This window comes from Cupressus sempervirens, chromosome 10, assembly GCF_028749045.1.
Source record: "Cupressus sempervirens isolate cs-2001-9-10 chromosome 10, ASM2874904v1, whole genome shotgun sequence".
Taxonomy (NCBI): Eukaryota; Viridiplantae; Streptophyta; class Pinopsida; order Cupressales; family Cupressaceae; genus Cupressus; species Cupressus sempervirens.
The window spans coordinates 954,099,143-954,123,670 of record NC_143127.1 but is presented as its reverse complement, the minus strand read 5'-3'; positions in this window follow the sequence as shown (position 1 = coordinate 954,123,670).

Genomic DNA, 24,528 nt, shown 5'->3' with positions numbered 1-24,528 from the left:
ACTTTTGGTTGAACTACTTTGAGCTACTTTGAACTGAGGTTCAAAGTGGTTCGAGGGAAGAGATATTGACCAGGGACAAAAGGGGCTTCAAATCAGCACTTTGGGAGATGGTGAATATGTGAAGCGACAAGGGGAAAACTTCAATAAATGGATGGGCAAAAATGAAGGAAATACCTTTGAAATAAAGTGGTGACTCAAAGAACTACTAACAAAACTCTTCATCAAACCTTTTGAATTATTATTGCCTGAACCTCAAATTGTAGTATGCTAGTGCAATTTGTTACCTACATTTCTTTCAAAATATCTTTGTACATCTCCTTTATTTCATTTTTTGATTTCTTGTACCTCCTCTATGGTGGCTTTATACAAGGAATTCTTCCAATTCATGTTTCTTTTTAATATATAAAGCATGCAAGGATTGTTTCATAGGGTTTTTAGAAAGGAACTCAATCACTCCATATTTTCAACTTCTTGCACTTGAAACACTATTACCCTACATCTAGCTTCATCAACTTCCCATAATGGTATGAAGGTTTGGATCTCTCCAAGAATTACTTCTCCTTCTATGTAGGTAGGAGTGAACTCTTGAATAAACCTATATCCTTCTTCTATGATAGTTCCTATCTAGGTGTTCATCAATTTCAAGAAGAGCTTGGCCCTTTGCATTAGCTTCAATAGTTGCTTGCTATTAGAGGAGTTAGGATCAAATGATTGGGGAGCCTAGATCAAGAGAAGTTCCCCAAAATTCATTAGAGAATTAATTTACTTGGCCCTAGTAACAACCAACTACTTCAACTCCATTTTTTCATGGCTATCCTTTTCAGACTGGTTCAACATGTGATTGAGTGAGAACTTAAACATATGATTACTGGTATCTTAACTCAAAATTCCTAATTCTATCTATGTAACCTCAAAATATTCATCCTTTTCTTGATGCACACCTTCTCTGTATTTATAAGTATTTGTCTTCACAGTCATCTTTCCCATAGAAGGGTCTTTCGTCAAGTAGTCATTATTCTTCACCTTTTTGGCTTTAGGAATTGGAGTGACATACTTAGAAACTATGTCCTTGACCAACAAAGAGATAGTTCTTAGACTATACTTTTTGTTAACTGAGCTAGATTCCCAAGGGGGAATGGCACTTGCAGTTGTTGTCCCTTCGTCCTATTTAGTAGGAGTCATGAAGACTTGTTGAATCACATTTATATTGTCAGACAATTCTATGTCCATCCCTTGATTGTCTAAACTCGTACCATGGACTTATCTTTGGACCTTGTTCTAGGAGCCATTGGATGGACTAGTGGCACCTTGGTTCCCATTTTAAGAAAGGGTGCCACCTTTGTCTTCTTGACTAATGAAATGATACTTGCATCATTTGAAAAATGGTGGACATCAAAAGGTCAGGATTGTGATAAAGAAACACCTCCTTTAGCTTTCTCTATCTACATTGAATTGGCCAGTTTGTGCTTCCTCTCCTGTAACCAATTGTCAGTACATTCCAATATGAATCTTGACATAATATTTGTATCATCTTCTTTACATCAACACCAATAAATTTTGGGGAGGGCTTGTTCACTTGTCTCTATATATCCTAGTTCAATCATATCTGAACCATCTTCAACAAGTCCTTTTCCATTTAGTTTTGGCTAGAATGATTTGATTTGGAGAATACTTAGCATTGAGTGATCCCTTTTCATGACCTCATGTTCATTATTACAATCCTCCCATAGATCTTCAATATGAGGCAATGATTGCATTCAATCTCCCAAACAAAGAAATAGTTTTGCAAAGTTCTTGTTATCAAAAACCTCCTTTCATGATAGAATCCCAAATTTAAATTCAGCAAGTCACTTCCAATTGCTAAGGCATTAATCACAGTGTTACAAACTAGGGAACCTAGTTTAATGGGGAACATAGATTCCCATTTCCCTTCAGGGAGATTATCCTTGATCATAGAAAACATTTGTCTACACACTTTGGCAAGAATAAAATAGTTGAACATACCTTGGAAACTCGAGTGGTTCCTCTTCCAACCTTCCTACTCTTATGCATGTAAACCTAGGAAATTGTATATAGAAGCTTCCATAGTTTTGAACCAAATTTTGAGCTTCTAGGGAAATCCTTTGCATAGGGATTTCAATGAGGTTGAGGTACAAATTCTCTAAGAAGACATCATGTAACTTTTGGAAATCCTCTAACACTTTATCTTTTCTTAGTAGAGGGAAATATTGATACATAGTGATGTCTACATACCATGGTTCATGGTGAATTATGGTGAGTTTACACATGCATGCAAGACAATAGGTTAAATAAGAGGACATGTATAGTTCCTTTTTTATGGCTTGTGAATATTTGAGCTTGTTTCTCGGTGAACTAGCTATCAACACAACCTAATCAAGGAATTGCTTACTAGTCAAAATGATATCTATGTATTGAAACATCCTCTCTTTAAAAACAAGGACATTAGTCAAACCTTTAACTCTTTGCAAAAAAACATTTAGGACATGTATTTGAGGCTTCAAGTGATCTTTATTGAATATCTTCACTAGTCTTGAACCTCCTCCATAAAAGGTCTTAGACCACTTCTAGTTATTTGATTATGATTCTTTGGATGGTCCTCTCAGAATTAAACCAAGGATTTATTGGGATTAAAACTAGCCAAGGATGAATTAGGTAATTTTATGATTGACGTGATGGTCTCCCTAGAAATTTATAAAAGAGTATAACCATTTTCCTTTACTATACTCTTTGACTTGACTCATAATGGCTAAGACAATATTGGAGTAACTCTAAGCTTGGTAAAGTGTGAGGGAAGGCAATGACTTCAAGGAGCGTGCTAGTTAAATTTTCAAGACATCCCTTAATCTCATCTTGTTCCAAAAGAGTTCTTGTAGTTTTTCCACTTCAAACCCCATTAGATTTGTATCATAAATCATAGGTCTCTAAAATTCTAGACTAGAGATATTCTCAAATAAATGCATGACAGACTTGATGCTCACAACAAGGACAAACACTTTCCAAAATCTTCCTTCTTGAAGAAAAATGACATAAAATAAGTAGAAAGAAAATATTACAACCCTTACCTATGAATAGTTGGAAACTATAAACACTTTCCTTTTTGCATTTGCAACTTTACCTTTAATTTTGCAAACTAGAATGAAAATAAGCTCAGACTAGGTTTTAGAATGATTTGCATACATAGAAAGTACTGCTAAATATTTGGGCTTTAATGGCGAGATAATATCAGTGTAATATACATTCTTCAAGAAGTTATTATGTCCTTTCATTAAATGGTCACTTCAAGAAAATGTCTTAATCATCATTAATATCCCTCTGACAATTCGGATTTAGTTTTCATTAGAAGATTTGTCTTTTTCACTTACACTATCAACTCACTATCCATACTTGAATCACCATCTATACTTGGTGGTACTGAGTCCAAGACAACCTTTAAATCATCATTAGGATGTCACTTTTCATGCTTTAGAGGTAGTTTTCATATCAATCATTGATTTTACCTCTCAACATAAATTTTTAATGTTGGAACTCATTTGAACTTCTTCAAAACCTTGGTGCAAAGTGGTTCAAAGTGGTTCTGATGTTACTCACAAATTATTTGGTAGGTTCTGCTAGCAAAACAAGTGTTATTCCAAAACCTTCAATGGAACAAATTTTAACTTCTTTGAACCTTGGTACAAAGTGGTTAAAAGTGGTTCAAAAGACTTGATCCTAGGCATTTCATAATATATTCAGTCCTATACACCTAGAGGAACACAATACCTCTGGAGGGATTGATATAACTCATGAAAGGAAAACTTGGTAGGTGATATGATAAGGCTCAAAAAATCTAAGTTTGAAGAGAGAATATGTATACAATGATGACTCAAAACTTTAGACTACCATCTATAAATTGAGCAATTATGCACTTATTTTGGCTAACCACATTCTCCTAGTATTCTTACCACCTTGTCATTTTGCTATCATTTCATCATATCATTATCATCTTGCTATTATTTTGTAGGTACATCTGGTCAATATCAAGAGCTACATCAATAGTATTATAGAGAACAAAGGAGAGCATAGGAGCTACACTTGAAAGGAAGTTCTTATTTTAATCTCTTTTGATTTCAAGTGGATTTTATGTTAGGATAGATTTTTTTTGCATATTTTTTTTATGAGATTAGTGGTTCTCTCATTTATGCAAATATAATATTTTTTTAGTCTTACAGGTTGTAAGATTTATTAATACAACCTATAAGATGTGTGTGAAAAAAGAAAAGGTAAATATGTGTGAAATCCTAAGAGTGCAGTTGATAGAGAGTCTAGAGATGGTAAAGAAAGCTAAGAGCAATGAATTTAGATTTAAATCACTAATTACTTATATATTTTTCCACTTGATTAAGAATTTTCCATTCTTACCTATGATTGGGTTTCTTAATAGTGACAAGTGTACTATTGAGAAGATAAATAATTTGTATAGAAGATATTCTATTGATAATATTGAGAGTAGTGTGGATCTAGTTATGAAGACCTTTCAAATAGAAATAAAGTAGAGGCACATGATTCCACCCTTAGTTGCAAGGAAATTTAGAAATGACATATGTTTTATGGTTGACATTGACTTACCTCCATTTTTTGTTACTCTTTAGGGATAAGTCATGGAATTAGTCCTTCCCCTTCGGCTCCAGGGCACTATTAGCATCCTCATCCCAGTTGGCACTTGGGGTCTTGAGGGCACTGCCGACATCCTCCTTTATATTGATTACCCATCCTCATACTTACCCTTCCCTTCTTCCCTATTCAAGGCCATTTTCAACATCCTCACCCATACATAGAGCCAATAGGACCTAGGATGTTTATGTAGTACCTCTAATATATGAGGTTAATAAGGAGAAAATTGAAGTATATGTAAAGATAATTCTTAAGTCAGCAGGAGATGAGGAGCTCAATAATTTGAAACCTTTGACGAGATCATGCAAATGACTAATCAAGCTCAGCTTGAGAAGTCATCAAATAATAAAGTTGGGGGGGGGGGGGGTACTATGAGGAAGATAATGGAGGAGGCCCAAATGACTGTCAATGAGGCAAAAATATTGAGAAAGACTATAGCTAGAATGAAGTAGAGTGAACAAATTATCATGTATGTGCCACCACTTGCAACAAAATTACTATCATAAGGTGTTACACTTGTAGTACCATCAACAAAAACACTTATTACACTTTATGTAGGAGTTTTATAGGTACAACTCCAAGCCATAGTTATTTTTTCACTTGAAGAAGAAGAAACAAAAGTTATTGAGGTAAGAAAGTCTACAAGAATAGCTAAAATTAAGCAAGAGTTAGCAAAATCTCATAAACACAAAAGAGTAAAATAAATGGCAGTTGGGCCAAGAAAAAAGTAAAAGGTCTTAATGACCTTTGAGGGAAAGAGAATGTGAGGTCAAGTAGAAACACCCAAAAAAGAAAATAAAACAAAGCCAAAAAATGTAGAGAAAGAACAATCAGAGAGTATGATCAAAGGAAGAAAGGCTTGGAAGGCTAAAATTGAGAAAGTGAATTGTGCAATCATTAATGAAGGTAAATTTGTACAATTAAAAAAGTATTACCATCTATATGTTGGTATTGAAAGATTAGAGCTTGAGAATGCCATTATTAGGCATGCGATCTTGTCTAGTAAGAAATTTCAAAATATTCAAGAGCAAATTCCTAAAGACTTGTATGATAGATTAATTAACAAAAAGAGAAAAGTAATAGATGAAGATAAGAAAATTAGAGAAAATGTGATAAGGAAATTGTGTGAAGTAAAGGATGATGAGCATATTGAAAGTATAGTAAATGGCATTGATCCCCTACTAAGAAACAAGAGAAGCACAATTTTGATAATGGGAGAAAATTATGAAGAGGTGAACAAAGAAACTAAGGAAGCTATTGTAAAACTTGTTACCTCCAAATCAAGCCAAGAATAGGGAGCATCAAAAATACTAGAAATAGTGTCAGAATCAATTTCACAAGTCTCTATTGGTACTAATACCATGCAAGTGGATAGTACAAGGATTAATTTAGACCCAAAAATGGATCCATTTAAGGATTATGGTATAAATTTTGACAATTTAGTCACCTATACAAGTTCAAAAGATGAGGAAGAGAAAAAGAGAAAAGAAGAAGAAGAAATAAAGAAGAGAGAAGAAGAAGAGACTAGAAGAACAGAGGATACAAGAAGAAGAAGAAAATAAAATAAATAAAGAGACAACTAAGAAGTTAGAAGAGGATGAAAAGAAAAAGAAATTGGAAGAAGAGGAGAAAAAGAGGAAAGAAGAAGAATAAAATAAGAGAAGAGAAGAAGAGATGAAGAAGGAGGAAGAAAGGAAGAAGAAGGAATAAGAGCATAGACATATAGTAGAAGAAAAGATGATAAAAGAAGAAGAAGAAGAAGAGAAAAATAAAAAGGAGGAAGAAGAGAACAAGAAAAAGGAGGAAGAAGAAAAGATGGCAAGTATACCTAGTTCTTATAGGACACCCCTTGCACTAGAAACCTTAACAAGATCTAATGATGATGATGAGTCTGAATTGATCTCATCACTCAGTAAAATAATTGAGAAGAACAAAAAAGTTAAAGAGTCTACATAACACATTGATGGAAGTAAGAGACGGTTTGCAAAACACTATATCATTGAGAATGACTAAACCAGACCTAGAGGATATAGAAAAAGATGTTGTTCAATATTTTGATGCTAAGTTTACACAATTGTCTAATGTAGCAAAAATAAAGGCACAAATCTACATGATGCAAAGATATTCATAAATATAGTTCACAATATTAGAAATGATTTGAAGCACTTTGATGAGAAGATCAAGGAGTTGAGACATTGTCTAATTGAAGGAAAGAAAATCTATGGAAAGTGTCTGTGTACACACACAAATTAGGGATATCATAGATGAATTAAACAACAAGATCAGAGAACTAGAAACATTGATGAATAAAATACAAGATATCTTAGCTAGGATTTCATATCTTGAAAATAGATTCAATATAGTGAAGGATGACATTAGATTATTAGAGCTCCAACAGGAAATGAAGCTGAAGAGATTTTCATTTCTAAGGGAACACCTTTCATTCAATATTGATCTTGTATAGAGATAGCTGGAAGAATGATTGGCAATAAAGGCATCTTATGAAAAGTTTTCCTACACAGACCTAGAGGTAGTAGAGATAGCATCCTATACTCTATGTGAAATTCTAAGTGTAGCTAATACAGTGAAGGATAAATGGGACATGGAGTTCACCATGTTGAAGTAGAACTTTGATGATTATATCTTGTAGATCACCAGTCAGCAAAAACCATGAAGGTAATGCAACACATTAATGACTTATACATATGTTTTTACACCTTTGTCATTGATGTAAAAGGGGGAGAAGAGTAAGGAAAATTGTATAGATATGCATGAAATGGGGAGTTATAATATAATTAGAAGATATAAGGAAAGATGGTTAAAATGTATTGACCCATAGTTTTGAATATTTTTCTAAAGTTTTGTTAAGGCCAATTTTTTTGAAGTTTTTTATTTTGGGACTTAGCCAATTCTCTCATATGTTGTCATCAATGCCAAAGAGAGAGATTGTTGAAAATTTGGCTAGGTTAGACATTTTATTTATGACAACATATCAGTTATATAAATTGGGAAGACCATGAAGAATAAATATTGGCATGTATACTTAGAAAAATGTCTAAGTATCATATAGTTTATCTAGTAGAACAAATAGAGTTTTGGTCAGTGAGCTTCACAAGATTATCATGAACACATGAAAATTTAGGTATGGGTACCTAACACTATTTTAATGATGCATACGAGTGCATAGGTCAATACAGATAGTACAAATAAAGTTATAGATGTATTACAAGTTACAATAGTATACAAGCAGAATAGAGAAAGAGAGTGAAATGGGTATTTTGGGCTAAGGAATTTTTTTTTTATGAAATAATTACTTAACTAATTAAGAAAGATATCCCAAATTTTAACTCTAATTCAACGAAAGTTAATTTTATATTTTGAAAAGTATATAAGAACATGAAGGTTGAATGGGCAGTAATTAGTATTTAACATGCTATAAAGGAAAGATTGCTATATGCAAAGTTATACAAAGTGTGTATGGATTATGTGATATGTGAAATATGATGTATAATTAGAGGAATTAAAATTTTGTGAGAAGAAAAGGTAGTGTATTGCATAAAAATGTAATCAAGGAAATAACACTAAGCAACTAATGCATCTATTCCTACATGATTATGTAAACCTCAAAATATGCAAGATAAACATGTAAAAAGCATAACATGAAATCAAAATAGCACTATGAAAACCTCACAAAATCATCAAGTGGTTGATTATTTCCTTGTTCATGGGATGTGGTTGCTGACTATTCCTGCAGCATAACAATGAGGTAGAAGGTACTTGATGAAATGAGGAGAGGGCTCTCCTTTTATAGGAAAATGGATGCAACAGATGGCTGAGATTGAATGTGAGATGAAGGGCTAGGATCCCTCAGGATCAATGAGGTATCAATGAGGTGGAGACCAAGTAGACTCCATGTGGATTAGGGTTTTTACCATTCAAAGGGGGCAATATGCTCACACATTTGTGAGCAACCTCTGATGGTGACATGATCAATGAGGTGTGAGAAGCATGGTTTCTCACACATGTGTAAGACAACTTGATTCTCATGCAAGAGGACAAGTGTGCAAGAGGTGTGAGAAGGCATGGCTTCTCACACATGTGTGAGACACCTTGACTCTCATGTAAGAGGACAAGTGTGGAAGAGGCATGGAAGACATGAGGGATGATGAAAGTGTGAACATCCCTCACACATGTGTGAGGATTCCTCACACATGTGTGAGCACACACTTAGGATTAAAAGGTAATTAGCAATGATGATTAGGAGAAGGTAAGCATGATTAGGAAGTGGGTAGGTTTAGCAAGGTGGGTTAGGTTAAAGTAGTGAGGTTAGGTGAGGGTTAAAGGTAGGAGCCATGTGCTCAAATAGGATTAAATGTACTATTTAATTCTAAGAGGGATTAGGAAAGGTATTAATTAAGTAAATGGAGTACTTAATTAAAGTGAATGGGTTTAGAATTTAAATAAACCTTAGTTTATTTAAATCAAGGAAAGGCTAGGATTTAGATAAACCTTAGTTTATTTTAATCAAGAAAAGGTGAACATAATTTAATAAATGTAATATTTATTTAATTAAAGGTAGGGTAATTAAATAAATAATAAATATTTATTTAATTGGCTAGGAAATGGGATTTGGACAATTTTAGGTGTCTACAGGTAGTATCATATATTGAAGATATCAACAGAAGTGTAAAGAGGTTTTTGTATCTATCTCTTTTGTATTGTAGAACTACATTGTATATTGCATGTTTGGGAAGTGGGCTTATCTTGTACACATTTTGTATTTGGATATACCAAATCCTAATAGTGTTGACGCTTTTAACAAGGCCTAGTCCTCTAACAAGGATTGAGACACTATATGAATGTAATATACTCCTTATAGGGTCAATATCTTTCAAAAGATACTTTTGATTAGTGGATTATTTTGTGGATACCATTCCCACCAGGGTTTTCCCTTGGCTAGGCTTTCACTAGTTATAAAATATGGTGTTATGAGCTCTCTTAGTGCATGGTTATGTTTATTGTTCAACATAGTTAGTTTTCTTTCATATGCAAGTTAGAAGATTATTAATAATATTTAGTTTTGGGCTAAAGTTTATAAAATATTGATTCACCCCCCTCTTAGTATTTGCCATTTCTAATAGCTTAAACATATTTTGAGGTGGGATGAGAGTAGAATTCATACATTGTATAAAGGAATTGATGTTATCTTGATTAGGAGGTGGAGTTGGAAAAGTGACTAAATATTTTTGTAAGACTTCATGATATGTAGGAGATTTTTAAAGATGCCTAAAGTTTTCTTAGAAATGTTATCTATCTCCACCCCTCTCATATGACCTTTTCTCCTCCTAACCACCTCCCTTTCCCCTCCCCTCTCCCTTCTATTGTCTCCTCTTCTAAGAAATTTCCTCTTGTGTTGCTACCTCGTCCTATTGCCTTAATCCCCTCACAACATATCTCCCCCTCCTTGCTTCTTAGGCTAATTTCCTACCACCATCACCACCCTTGTAAGATGTGCCCTAACAACTAGCCTTGGCCTATAAAAATGATCTTTGAATGCCTCTATGGAACCAACAATTATTTCCCTCCCAAATCAATCTTGATAATTGAAACCTGACTCTCGACTGACTCTCTGATACCACACAGGATTCTTGAGTACGTCCTTGATCCATCCAAAATGCTTTAGTACCCTATGTAGATGCTACTACTCTACAATATTGTCTCACCTCTCAAAGAGAAAACATGGTGAGATAGTATAGGAAAGATAATCTCTCATCTTTTCCCATGGCCTGACACCAATGTATGACCTATAGATCACCACCCTAACCTGAACTAATTGAACCTATTAGCAATCAACATCCTTTTCATGATGATATTTCAATGGGTCTCCCTAGATAAACACCACTAGCTCCTCTGGCTACCTATCCCATTATCTCACTATTTAGAACACTACAATGTGCTCCTACACCCACCCCTAGAGCAAGGTCAAAAATCCTATGCTTCTCCCCTTTTATTGACCACCTCTCTAACACACTATGTGGTGTAAGTCCTTCTATATCTCTATGTTAGAATGGGGTTACTGTTGGACCAAATGACTGATATGTCAATGCTTGATACAACCACTCAATTTATAGTACACATAAGGTGATTAAGCCCTTGTCACAAATCTCAAGGGGAGTGTTGAACAAATTTCCAAAAATCTCCCCCTCAGTGTTACCCAAAGGTTTGAGGATTTGAACCTATGACCAAGCTCTAATACCACTTGTTATAATGGGGTTGCCATTACACCAAAAGATTTATTTGTCAATACTTGATACAACCACTCAACTTATAGTACATAGGAGGTAGTTAAGCCCTTGTCACAAATCTTGAGGGGAGTGCTAAACAAATTTCCAAAACTTTACTAACATAAGTAACCCCCATGTTGTTGGCACCCCTACATCCACAATCCAAATTACAAAAATAATCAAGGCAAAAGTATCCATGTCCCACATGTGTCTAGGGAAATATACCCTAAAATTAACTCAAGAGCATAGAAGTAGATGTTCCTCTTTGGTGCCACTCGATCAAGATGCTCATTAACTACTAACTCCCCCTTTTGGGGCCTAAATAGAACTTTGGGACCATCTAGCCTCATAACAACCATGTCTCCTAACACACTCTATGTTGCAAGAATTGGTATCCTATACACTAGTAATCAAAATATTCAGTACACATCCTTTATTGCAATGATCATCTTCCCCATCACAAGATGAAAGACATATGTTTCACTATTCCATTGCTCACATAGGGTTGCCACTATGGCCATGTAGGTATGCATGTGAGGTTAAAAATTTAGGTACCCTAGTCCAATGCCTTAATCAGGGCCAACTCTCCTAGTCCAAAATACTTCTTGGAACACAAGAATTTTGCATGCCTCTCCTATGAAACCAACACATCCATGAAATTCTACAAATACATTAAATCACACTCATCAATCCTTCTTTCCCATCCATCTAATTTATGCATTGCTAGGAACTCAACCCTTTAGCCTAGCCTTTCCTCTTTTTACCACACTCCCACTACCAGGATCACAATCCCATGTCCCAATATCATCTTGGCATTCCCGCATCCATAAACCCTGGCAAGAACACCCTCTAATATAGTAACCCCCTTGTTCAACATGGACATCATTCCTCTATTGAGCTACACTGGCTTACCCTTGATTGAGTAGGTATGCAATCTTGCTAACGAGAACAAATTCCCACAAGAAAACCCCCTTTCTCATGATAAGTTCATTCCAAATTTATAGTTTTGCTAAAAATTCAAAGATAAGAATATTTTCTTGTCACCCCTTAGCCTTTTCATGAGATCATGATCTCATTGATCTTGCTAACATTCCCATGGAAAAAAAGCCCACACGAATATATTTTAAAACTATCTAATGTGTAATAAATGTAAAATCACAAAACTCAAGGTAAAAGTTTCAAACCTACCAATATGTTTAGTGCATGTCGTGCTCACATGCATCATACCATTTTTTCTTGATGCACTAGTAATCCATACTTAGCCATTTTGTCATCTCACACTCACTCTCCATTTGAAAAGTTTCATCTCTTGATGGGCTCCAATTAACAAGCACAATCCATGTGATCTCCCTTCCTTGCATCCTAGCACTCCCTCACCAAATCCTTTATCTCACATCTTGGCCCTCCATTCCTCTACCCCTTGGCCTATAAATTGAAACCTTCCCCTCTCACAATTCATTTATTTTCATGCTAATGTTATAATGCTCCACTTTGCAAAAATATCATCAAGGAGATCATCTTGAGAGCTTTCCATACTTGGTTTGTATTCTCTTGTTTTGTTTCCTTTTTTTCTTAACTTATATGTTATTTTGGATTATTTTGTTGAATGCTTAAATTAATTTTTATTCCTTAACTCAACATTTCATAGCATATAGAATGAAGTGTTGCCACCTCACTAAAGCATGTACCACTATTGCAAGCTCTAGGTCATGAGTAGGATAGTTAAGCTCGTGAGTCTTTAGCTCTTCCTAGACTTGTAGGAGATAGGTTCACCATCTACATAAGGACTTCCCATAGATCATCCAATTATACATCTATGCATGCACCAAAAATCCACTAAAGGATCTGGTATCGCAAGAATTAGTGTGATAGTGAGTGCTCTCTTGAGCTCCTGGAAAGATCTCTCACACTTCTCTATCCACTCATACTTCTTTCCCTTTTATCTGGAGGGATGTGATGGGTGTGCTAATATAAAAAATCTTGCAATAAAATATCTATAATATCTTGATAACCCCATAAAAGTCCTAACTTTAGTTACAATGGTGGGTGTCGACCAATCCATAATGGATCTAATATTTGATGGGTCTATTGAGATCCCATCACCTAATATAACTTGACCCAAATAATATAACTTAGATCTAAAGAATGAACATTTTGACAAGATGCCATATAACTAGTTCTTTCTTACTTCTACAAAACCTATCTATAGTGCTCCTTATGCTCCTCATCATGAGAGTATATCAAAATATCATCAATTAACACTACCAAAAACCTATCTAAGAATATATAAAATACTCCATTCATGAGGCTCATGAATATAGTTTGAGCATTTGTGAGGTTGAATGGTACTACATTAAACTTGTAGTGACCATTACTCATACAAAAAACAATTTTGTGCATATCACTTTGCACAATCCTCAACTGATTATAACCCAAATTTAGATCTATCTTCAAGAATACTCAGGAGCTCTATAACTCATCAAATAGATCATCGATCCTAGGAAGTAGGTATCTAGTGTAGGAGCACTCTCAATTCCATCCATTTCAAACACATTATAAGGATCAAAGGAAAATTTTTAGGGTAGTAGTTGGATATAGAATTCAATGCTAGAAATAATGCCCAAGTTGCAAGGCAAGGAGGCATTAGGTGTGTTATAAACCTAATTGTTTACCTTAGTCATTTTTATGGGTAATTTCTAGGTAGAAATGGGATAAAGTAGTATATAATGTTAAATTTATGTTTATTTTATGATCAAAACCTTTCTAAGTTCCTAGGATTAAAATTTGATAGAGTTTAGAGGCATTTGACAACTTTTGCAAAAAGTTGTCAAAGTTGTCAATGCTGCATAATGCAATTTTTGTGCAAAAATGTAACTTTTTGAATCCCAAAATTCACAACAAAATTTATCATTTGGAACTAATTTGGAATAATATAAATAAGTTTTAGAAACCTTTCTCAACATGGATGAGAAAAATATAATGTAATCATTTCTTTTTAATCAATAAAATTTGTTGTTTCCTATCAAATCTGCCTAAGAAACTATTTGTATGGAATTGTACAGATTCACATGAGACTCTAAGGAATTGGAAAGTTGAATAATTTTATTATGAAGGTTTTTCAAGTGGTTTGAGGTCTTCAAGCCATACTAGTTAAGAGAAAATGAATTTTAATTGCTTGTTTGTTGCAGGAAGGCCCTAACTAGGGTTTGAGAGAAAAAATCTCTTTCCTAGAGATTCCACCATGGGAAAAAGATAAGCCTTGCTAGAAAGAAAGGGGGAGGATTTAATTTAAGAATATTTGGGTCTCATATTAAGAGGTAAGAGATTTTGGGAGAAATCAATAAACCATAGGCATCTAAATGTAATTGCCTAGTTTTAGGTTTTTGAGGCACAACTGGGTCCAAGGGTAGAATAGAAACATAGGAACTTGGAATTAGATTTTTTGGCATGTCCCTGAAGTATTTCAATAGGTTTCATTGGAAGATAAGTTGAATTTATTACACTTTATTTGGAAGAGAAACCTAATTAACCTTATTAAGCCTAGCAGAGTTTTGCAAACAACTTGAGTTGGGAGATTGCTCAAGGGTCCTAACTTGGTAGGAGTTTTTGATTAAGGGATTGGGGTATATGAAGGTGTTTAAGACTTTCTATGGTGTAATTCCAAGAATTTTTCCTTCACATTCCTATTTTTTCTCCTTATAGCCCTATTTGGAGTTTGAGTCTATAGTTTTATTTCCTAAGAAAAGTATTGTGAAATTTGTGTTTAAAGACATTTGGGAACTACATCGAAGGTTGAAGGAAGCCATATTTCATCCCTAAAACCTTTGGCTCAAGTTTGCATCTTGTTATGCCTGAAGGAGGTGGTCTAGACTTTAAAATTGATCTAGTCTAGATAATGTGGGTATTGGGAATCATATTTTAGAGTCCTAGGTTGTATTGTTGAAGGGCGGCTTGTGTGTTCACAAGTAACATATTTTTGATACAATCAAGGGTCTCTTCTCCACTATTAGTTCTTAATAGTTACCTTTTTTATTGTTGACTATTAATACACAACCTAAGTGATCCATCATTATTCTTCATGAAGATCACTAGTGCACCCCAAGGTGCAACACTATCTCAAATATGCCCTTTCTTCAAGAGCTCCTCTTTGAATCTTGAGCTCAGTGAGCTCATATGTAGTCATTTTGTATGTTTCTCTAGATAGTAGCTTGGCTCCTAGCATAAGATCTATGTAAAAATTTAACTACTCTAGGAAACTTTGAGGGGAATACATTCACAAAATCCTACAAGACAGGAAATGATGTAGGAGCATCTTGGGTCTTGAAGCAATCTTGCATCAACGAAAAATATTTCTTATTTTTTGTACTAGTTTGTTGTTCATGAAGTATTCATTGTTGCTTGTAGTTTTATGGCATGTGAAGTTAAAATCTTTTCGAGGACCTATTTGGGATCTTCATCCTAAGTGTGAAAGCCTTGATTGTTCATATGTTTCAATTTGGTGTCATTCTTTGTGGTCTTTATTTCTTGCATTTCTCTTTATGTGAGATGTGTTGTTTCTCTTGGGACAATTTTCTAAGTCATTTTGGCATGTTACAAATTTAGGAGCTAACTCCTTGGACACATGTGGATCCGCCTTCGAGTGTATGTTGATTCATGTTTATATCTACTTTTGTTTTTGTTACTCTTCCATGGTTGGACCTTAATATAATTGAATGCCTGACTAGCAAACCTATGGCTTAGCCAGCTATATAAGAAGCTTGGTTAGAGGTATTTTAGTAGGAGGAAAAAGGAACTAGCATATGAGGATATCAAAGAAGAAGATAGGAATATGAGTTTGGATTCTTATTTCCTAATAGCTTGGAATGCCTCATAGCCATGAATGCTTCTTGATTCCTTCTAATTAATACAATAGTGTGGCGGCTAGTTGTCGAGGCTTAACTTTCAGCAGGAGATGTTGGTGGGCTTAACCTAAGATGACTCTACTTAAGTAAACCCCTTTCCTTGCATCGAGTGGTATCAGAGAAAGTTCTTTCTTATGGATTGGATTATTAATAACCTTATTTATTTTCTTATAGGGTGGTAGATCTAAAATCTGACCTATAACTTACAAGAACTATTGTCAAGATGGTTTGAGTTAGAGGAAATGTAGACAATGATATAATGGACATGTTGAGGCAAATTGTAACCAAACTTGAAGATTTGGAAACATTCTAGAGAAGAGGTGTACATCTTGAGGATATTAGAGATGAAGAAGAGGTAACAACTAACTGTAATCCTAAACTTGAAGTTGAACAAGAAGAAGAAAGGATCCTAAGAGTGTTATCTAGAGTGAATACTAGACCTATTGTTGAAGTTTCTTGCTATGATGAAAGAATTAAAACTAATGTGGTATTGGATTGGATATCTAAAATAGAAAAATATTTTGAGTATGAAGGTACTTCTACTAATAAAAAGGTTAAGATAGTAGTTACAAAATTGAAAAGTCATTCATCTCTTTTGTGGGATCACTTACAAACTAATAGACATAAGAGAGGAAAAGAAAAGATCAAGACATGGATGAAGATGCTTGGAAAGATGAAAAAGAAGTTTCTCCCTATAGATTACCAAGTTATCATGTTGAGGAAGATGCAAAATTTAAGGCAAAAAGACATGAGTGTGAAGGAATATACTAAGGAATTCAACAAATTGGATATTAGATCTAGACATGTGGATGATGAAGTTGAAAAGGTGTTTAGATGCTTGAATGGCCTGGGGATATCAATTCAAGATGAGATCAGCTATGTTAAAATGGATAGCATGGAAAAAAAATAGCAATTCACATTAAAGGCTGAAGAAAGATTGGGAAAGAAACATGATCAAAGACAAAGAGGAAGAGGTGATAGATTTTAGAGAAGTAGAGGTAGAACTTATGGAGAAAGTAGTAGATCTAAATATATAATGCAAGATAAAGGATAGAAGGATGAACCTACTAGTAAAAGAGGTAATTAATCTAGAGGTAGCTATATTGGTTACTCTAGGAATAAAAACAAAGGGAAAAGAGAAGAAAGATCTTGGTTTAAGGGTACTTGTAACAAATGTGGAGAAGAAGGTCACAAAGATTTTGAATGTATAATTCTAGAAAGAAGACTAGAGGTAATAGTAGAAATACTTTGGCTTGTGAAGAAGTTGATGAAGCATCTTATAATGAACCTAATAATGGTGAGAATCTTATGTTAAGAAGGGTCTTGTAGAATGAAGAAACTAATGAGGAACCTATTCTAAGGAGAAGTTTATTCAAAACTAGATGTAAGATCATTGGAAAATGTTGCAAAGTAATAATTGGTAGTAGAAGTTCTGATAATTTGGCATCCAAAGAACTAGTAAATAAAATTATATTTATAGAGATTGAGAAATCCTAAGCCTTATAATGTTGCTTGGATCTAGAAGGAACATAAACTACTTGTAAGTGAATAATATCTTTTCAAATTTAACATTGGAATTATCATGATGAAGTCTTGTGTGATATTATTCCTATGGATTGTTGTCATATTATTTTGGGTAGACCTTGGTAGTATGAGAGACAATCTTTGCATGATGGTATATTGAATCATTATACTATTTGGTTCAATGGGAACAAACAAATATTGTTGCCTTTGGTAGAAAAGTTGGATGAAAGTCACTATACTACATCCCGAGTATGTTTTCTTGAGGGTAGTAATTTTACAAGAGAAATGAAGGAACAAAATGTTTACTATGCTTTGATTCCAAGAAAAACTAAGAACAAGATGAGTTACAACATGAACCTAAGATTGAAACTTTGTTGAAAGAATTTCATGATATCATTTCTAAAAATGTACCTAATGGTTTGCCTCCTATGAGAAATATTAGTCATTGTATGGATTTGATACCTGGAGCTAGTTTTTCTAATAAGGCAATAGATAGGTTGAGACCTAATGAAAAGATTTTTTTGAATAGACAAGTACAAGAATTTATTGAGAAAGGATTGATTAGAGAAATTTTGATTCCTTGTGCAACACCTATCATGTTAGCACCTAAGAAAAATAGAGAATGGAGAATGTGCACTAGTTGTAGAGCTATAAACAAGATAACATTGAAGTACAAATTTCCTTTTCCTAGGATGGATAACATAATGGATATTTTAGTGTAGAAAATTATTTTACAAAGATTGATTTGAAAATTGGAAATCATTAGATTATGATGCTTTTAAGACTAATGAGGGATTGTATGAGTGGTTGATTATGCCTTTTGGTTTAACTAATGCACCCAACACTTTTATGATGTTGAAGAATGAATTTTTTAAAATATTCTTGGGTAAGTTTGTTATTTTATACCTTGATGACATTTTGATATTCAATGAGAGAAAATAAGAGCACCTTGAACATATCAAACAAGTCTTGCAGAGATTGAAGGAATAAAAGTTGTTGATTAACCTAAAGAAATATTTGTTTCTAAAAGAGGAGATTATGTACCTTGGTTTTTTAACTTCAGCTAATGGTTTGGAAATGGATCTTGAAAAGGTTAGAGTAATTATTGATTGGCCTACACTAGATAATGTTGGAGAGGTAAGATCATTTCATGGATTAACTAGTTCTTATATGAAGTTTATCATAAATTTTAGTTCTATTTGTAATTCTATGAATGAGACTGTGAGAGGAGATAAAAGGGATTATAAATAGAGACATGGAGTACAAAGGAGTTTTGAAACATTAAAACAAAAGATCACAGAATTCCCTACACTTTGCTTGCCTTTTTTTAGTAAAGTTTCTCAAGTTAAATGTAATTCTAGTAGAAGTGCAATTGGAGCTACTTTGAGTCAAGACGGAAGACCTATATATTTCTTTAGTGATAAATTAAATGATGCTAATAGAAAATATTTATTTTATGATCAATAATTATATGCTATTGTTCAAGCTTTGAAGAAGTGGAGGCACTATTTGATGCCTAAGGATTTTGTATTGTACACTGACCATAAAGCTTTGTAGTATTTGGGAAGTTAGAATAAGTTGAATTAGAGACATATGAAGTGGGTTGAGTTCTTACATAATTTTTCATTTTTATTAAAGTATAAAAGTGGTTAGTTAAACAAAGTTTTTGATGCATTAAGCCGAAGAAGAAATTTGCTAATAGAGATAAGAGTTGAGGTACTTGTTTTTGATGATTTGACGTGTTTGTATGAGACTAATTTGGATTTTTTGGAGCCTTGGAAAGTTTGTAAGGAACATATGGTGAGTGATAAGTAGACTAATTATTTCATTCAAGAGGATATGGTGTTCAAAGGAATTTAGTTATGCATACCTAAAGGATCTATGAGAGAGAACATAATGAAGGAGAAGCATAGTGGTGGACTTTCTAGACACTTTGGTATTGATAAGACTATGAAATTGATTTCAAAAAGATGCTTTTGGCCATAGACTTATAGAGATGTATAGAGAATGTTTATAGGTTGCAAAATTCATCAAGTAGAAAAAGGAACTATTCAGAATGTGGGATTGCATTCACCTTTACTTGTACCTAATAGACATTAGGAAGATGTGAGTGGATTTTGTTCTTGGATTGCCTAGAACTCGAAGAGGTAATAATTCTATTTTGATAGTGGTTGAATTTTTTTTTGAGATGGTTCATTTCATACCTTGTAAGAAGACCTCTGATGCATTGCATGTAGCTAAGTTATTTTTCAAGGAAGTGGTAAGATTGCAAGCTTTCCCTAAGACTATTATTTCAGATAGAGATACTAATACTATCTACTTTGGAGAAAACTTTTTCTATTAGAGATAGTGGATCGACTATTTATAGAAGCAAAAAATAAAAAAAGATAACTAGATTCCAAAATTATATCTAGTAACTAGAAGAAAAATGATCAGTATAGCCTTTACACATAGAGTAGTACTGCAAATAGTTTATAACAGATCTAGCTTTAAAATGTCCATATAGTGACCTAAACAAGATCAACTATAGAAAATAGATCATTGTTTTGATGTTATGATGCTATGGGATGCTTATGATCATAAGATTGTAAGGTGATAAATGATAGGGAAAAGTGATAGTACACTATCAGACAGGTGATAGGTGTCTAGTTCTGATTGACCAATTGTGAAACATACGCCAGGTGGATGCTTAGTTGGATTGGTGGGGCTAGAATTTTATTCTACATAAGTTGTTATACAACATAATTATGATCTCTGATTTTACAATAAATAGTTTATCATAAGATCTTAGGCTAACAGATAAAATGCTCCAATGCTACGAATAAGGTGATGTCATAGGATTGTAAGGTAAGGCAATTTGAAATAAGATACTACACTGTTTAGTGTGAACCTCTTGTCAAGAGATCATAAGGGATTCAATAATCAATGGTGATGCCATTGTAACTAATGTGTCATAAGATCATAGGGGGTTTTCCCATGGTTTCCAATTGTTCAATAAGGGTTTTTTCAAGGGTTTTGTAACATCATGGAACTTTTTTATTCATCCATAAGATAATATGAGGAGTTATTTCATTTATTGGTGATCATAAGATCGTAGACCATAATTCAACATAAAATGTGCTAGTCAGTTTTATGAGTTGGAAACAACAATAAACTTCTTGACCAATGAGATTTGAATATGGTACAAAAAGTGCATTGTTGGATAGTTGTTGGTGTTTTAAATGGTACTAAAACTACTAAGAGACAAAAGCTTAATACCAGAATGATAGTACATACACAATCTAAAGACTAGCCTATTCTTATCAAAAATTGCATATGTAAGGTATTTGGACCCAACTTCAACAAAACCACAAATGGTTTTCTACTCTTTTGGCTCTGCAAAACCAGGGTGGGTATACCCAGGGATGGTTCAAATATGAAATGACTATACGAGGATTATTCTTAGTTTCATTCTGATTCTCATTTCAAAATCCTCAAATATATATATAATTCTTACTAATCTTGCCAAACACATCCCATAAACAGATATGGCCAAGAAGTCTTCTATAGATCTGCAGACATTTTCAACAACAATGGCTAATTGAAGCTAAAAAGATTTCATGCAGACAAGTGCTGGCCAACTTTGAAGATCTACAGGAAATAAAAGTAAAAGTTGAGTTGATGATGTATTTGAATAACAATTTGTAAGATACTTCTCTTTCAGCTGAAATAACTTGATCAGTGCCTAATCCATTGGGGTTTCAGAGTCTATAGCAAAATATAAGATCTAATCTGTTGCCTTACAACAAATTGTATCAGCAATTATTATCAGAATTTATCATTCAAAATCCTTTTCAATACTTAAGGAAACTTATCACATTCATCAAAGCCTTTACTTAATCCATTGAATTAACAGTAATGATAGATGGATATACAACCTAACTAGATTGCATTCAATTGCATAGGGTTTTACTCATACAACATCAAGGTATCCAAGTATTGAGTAGGAGACAAAATTCAGAAAGAACTGATATGGGGATAGTTCATAATTTGTATTCATTTCCTTTGAAAATGGTACATCTTTTACAATAAACTCAGAAAAGCCTTCAGAAATAAACACAGTTCATTCTATCTTCATGTACTTTCAAAAAAATTTATAGAGAAACACATTACAAACTTGCCTTCAAAATTTGGACCAAAAACTAGACTAAGCACAATACTTAGAAGAAAAGAATTCAGACCCTTCTTTAGCCTTGGGATCTCACTTAAATAGTGTGAGATGCAACAAGCTTAGGGCTAAAGAGAGTGACATGTGTCCTTTTACAAAAATTTGGTAAATTACCCCTTTTCAAAAGAGAGCCGAACAAACAAAACCAAAACAAATAAAACGGAAGGCAAATGACAGTTGGAGCATAAAATCTTCAATTTTGTCCTTTTCTCTAACTGCTCCCAGTTGGTAGCGCTTTGATTTCTGCAATTGCTTCCCAGAAAAATATTTCTCTTTTAGTGGGCCAATCACATTCTTTAACTGTTGTTAATTCATCCACTTTTTTCTGCCACCTGGCATCAGTAATCACCCTTCCTTCTATGATAAACCTATTCACTTCAGTTTCAATTTTGAAAAGGGTATCAATTAGTTCATTGAAAAGACATCCATCAATACCATCTTGGACCTGACAGACACCACTTGTGGCAAGTCTATAATGTGATCAAAAGAATTAGACCACTCATCAAAATCTTTTAACTTATCATTAGAATCGATAACAGAAGGAACCAAAGAATAGAAACCATTTGTTAACATTTTTAATTTACTTTGGATTATTGCCAACTTCCCTGTGAAGATTTGCAATAATTCTTTCACTTTGTCCATACCTTCCTTTACAGTAATAACTTTATCTGGGAGGTCTGGCTTCTTGGCTAACAAGGGTATCAACCTGTCAAAAAATTGCATATAGGGTCCCCACTGTTGAAAAATAGGCTCAAGCCACCTAACTGCACCCATGCATACCTGTTCCACAAATTGTAGACTGACGAATGTATTATAAGTATCCTGAGATATTCTTTTCATAATGTTGATTCTATGATTTAATACATTCATCAAAACAGTTTTCTTGGTATTATTGTCAACTTGGGAAACTTCTATTTCCACACTAATCACAGGCATTGACACTGTTGTTTCCATGAGCATTTCTTCTGTTTGGGCCTCTGCTTCTACTTTGTGCCTTCTTTCTTCTTCTTGTCTTGGTGCATGCTCTGCCTCTGCTACTATTTTGAGCTGTTCTTTGAGGGATTTTATTTCTGTTTCCAGAATTTTAATTTTTTTCTCCAACTCCTCTATTCTTTGTTTCTGTATATGGCTCATTTTGAGCTCTTCTTCGTATGTTCTCCTGATATCAAGGCATTCATTAAACATTGCAGCTAACTTATCCTCAATTTCATCAACCTTTTCCTCATTCATTAGAGAAAAATGTTTTACCAAACTGGAGATTTCCTTCCTAGTAGTGTTCTCCAATGTCCACACAATCATATTGCCCTGAGTAGTTTCTTCTATATCCATCATCTTAGGCTTCTTGGTGTCAGGGGCCACACTCCATACTGCTAGGGTTTTAGTGTCCACATTAAAACCTGACCCTCTTTTAAAACCTTCACTGCTAGTGGCTTCATAACTGATGGCCTTATCTTGTCTTCTCATTTGGTCCAACACAAAAGCTTTCTCAATATCCCAATGTGGTATTAGAATCATAACACTCCTATGTACTAATTCCCTAGCTTCTGCGGCAGTCATTGTTTCACTTTCAGGGTCATAAGCCAATAGTTTTTCAACTAACTCTTTATTTTTTTCTGGATCTTCTCCTGGCATGAGACTCAATGTGAGTTCATTTTGTTTGATTTTATAGAGAAAACTTTTAAATTCTGATGATTTAATAAAATTATTATCTTCCATGAATTTCTCAGATTGAATGAGCCTGTCATCCAATCTTGACGCTACAATTTGCATGTCAGTAGAAGCTTTTCTTGCTTCAATGGCCCTTTGATGAAAATAATTTTGCCTAATATCAGAAAAATACTCACTACTTCCAGACATAACATGTATAGCTCTGCTTACCACCTTTTCAGGGATGTGCATTGTCTTTTGTCTTTTATTTCCTTGTGGTATCCAGGCTAAAGTTGATGGTTGCTCTTCTTCCAAATCAATTTCCAATTGTGTATCTGGTTCAGGGGATTCTCTATTTACAATGGCTTTTTCTCCCTTTGGCTCATGAGGCATTTGTAACATAATATGATCAAAATCTTCAATCATTTTCCTCAAATTATTAGGATATGGGATTTCTATATAAAAACCCTTAAAATCAGGGTTGGTCCTCTTCAGAGCATTCTCTACTTTCCTTATTTCTTCATACTTCCTCAGTAACTCATCTACCTCCCCTATTGCTACTATATTGGCAATTAGGTCCTCTAAAGGGATAGGCTTACTTGGAGGCAGAATAAAACCCCTAATGATCTTAACCTCATTTGCAATGTAACCGTCAGGATCATATACCCTATAGGGCCCAGTAGCAAATTTATACTGACTTAAAAAGTCACTCAATTCCTCAAAAGCATTCTTGCCTATTTCAAAATCTCCTACCTTAAAAGTTCTATACACAAAAGTAGGCTTATGCAGCGAGGGAGGGATCATTTCTTTATTCATCAACAAGAATTGCCAAAAGAATTCAATAATGGCCAATCTAGGGGGTAGATATTTAGGCAATAGATGAGGAGGCTGTGGGCATGCAAAAACTCTAATTAAAGTACATTCTTTAAACAAAAATATGCTTCCCCAGTTATGATCTAATTTTGTTTTTTCATCTAAGAAAAGGGGCCTAAGCAGAGTCTTCAAAACATTGGGTGCCCTAAAGAAAGTATGATCTAGCTGCCTCATAATAACTGAACTGAACAAATTGAAAAAAACTAGAGCATTTGAATAGAAAAAATCTTTGTGCCAGATATGAGTCCAGAGTTGCACAAGTAACTCACCAAATTCATCAGAAGTTTGATCAATGAAATCTCCACTGATGTACCCAATGTTGCTATACAGGATAAGGTGCATCAATAATGAGTAATGGTGGAACTTGAAGTCTTTCAGTTCTCCTTTCTTAGCATCACAGATCTACATGTGTATACTGTCA